Source organism: Arachis ipaensis, chromosome B04 (genome assembly GCF_000816755.2).
Source record: "Arachis ipaensis cultivar K30076 chromosome B04, Araip1.1, whole genome shotgun sequence".
Classification (NCBI taxonomy): domain Eukaryota; kingdom Viridiplantae; phylum Streptophyta; class Magnoliopsida; order Fabales; family Fabaceae; genus Arachis; species Arachis ipaensis.
The window spans coordinates 19743128-19744661 of record NC_029788.2 but is presented as its reverse complement, the minus strand read 5'-3'; positions in this window follow the sequence as shown (position 1 = coordinate 19744661).

The window sequence follows — 1534 nt, the reverse complement described above, 5'->3', positions numbered from 1 at the left end:
TAATTTACAGCTGGGTATATGATCATGTTCCATTTTTAATATTCTTTTTTTTATGTGTTCTCTATAAATCCTTTATTTTTATTTATATATTGTGTATAAAAAATGATGAATTTGATATGGTGGTTTAATTATTTTGTCGGTGTGGGGCTAAGCATAGGGTATCCCTATTACCTTTGTCTATTGACACCTTGTGGATGCTGCCCAATGTGCTACTGTTGCTTTGCTGTTATGCATGCATCTTTTTTTTTTCAATTTTTAATTCTAATTTCAGATCCTTATTCCTTAAAAATATTATTTTATGAAAGCATACCCTTTCTCTTTTATTCCGTATATTACAAAGTGTAAAGTGGAAACAACTCAGAAGCTTGTATTCTGATCACCAAATTAGCAAATCTCAAATAAGAATTATAATTGAATTCCGCCTGTTAATATTAAATAATTTATATTTTTCTTTTGCATGAGAGTTACTAATTAAATTTTCATTGTTGGTCGGTTAATATTAATTTAACTATAATAAATTTGAATTGATTAAATCTGGTGAAATAAATGTTGAGAAATAAAATTTTATCTTATATATGTGACAATTAGACTTAGTTAGTCGACAAATCTTCAAATAAAATTCAGATTCATAATAAATTAGTTATAAACTCGCCAAACTAAGAAATACTGTAGGTTAAAAATTAATTTAACTATAAAATAAATATAAAAATGTTAATCACTTACATTTATATTTATTTATTATGTGATGTGAAATTGAAGTTAAAAGTGGATAAGGTGAATAAATCCTTTCAGTAAGGAAATTAAAGGGTACCTTATTATTTTCTTCTTTAACAGGGTCATTGATGAAAGGGGCTCATCACTTTTGGACAAGTCAAAAAGGACATGTGGGTGGCATGAGTGCCTTCTGTTTTGTGTATTGGAATAGGACAGTGGAATAAAACCAAAAGAAAATGCTAATAATACGACATAATTGAATCATTAGTCACCAATAATTAATTATAACTAACCACAAATTACATTAAGACCGACACATTCAGAAAGTGGTTATGTTATGCACAAAGGTTATTGTGTATGGTCATGAGTCTTATCATTGTCACGTATATAAGATGGAAGAACATGTATTATTCCTTGTAAAAATTGAAGTAGTAAATTAGGTTTATTATGTTGACATAAATATTACATATTTAGACATGATATTGCGTGGCTCAGAAGCCATTGTATTAAGTGCACTGCGCTTGGAGCCAACAAAGTGGAACCCTTAGATCCTTCCCCCTTTTAGTTCTTACTTCTTACACCCAAAAAATAATTTAAAGAAAAATAGTTATTGTTCTTCTTTGCTTTTCTGCTTTTTCCACCGTGGAAAAAGTTTAGATCCGGTGGAATTGGATATATTTGGATAGAGATATATTACACTTTTTTACTAAAATAATTAATATTAAACTAATCACATTTTTTGTAATTGAGTAATCAAAATTCTTTTACAGACTAAAATAATTAAACTACTTTACATGAACACAAAAAAACAACAATGGTT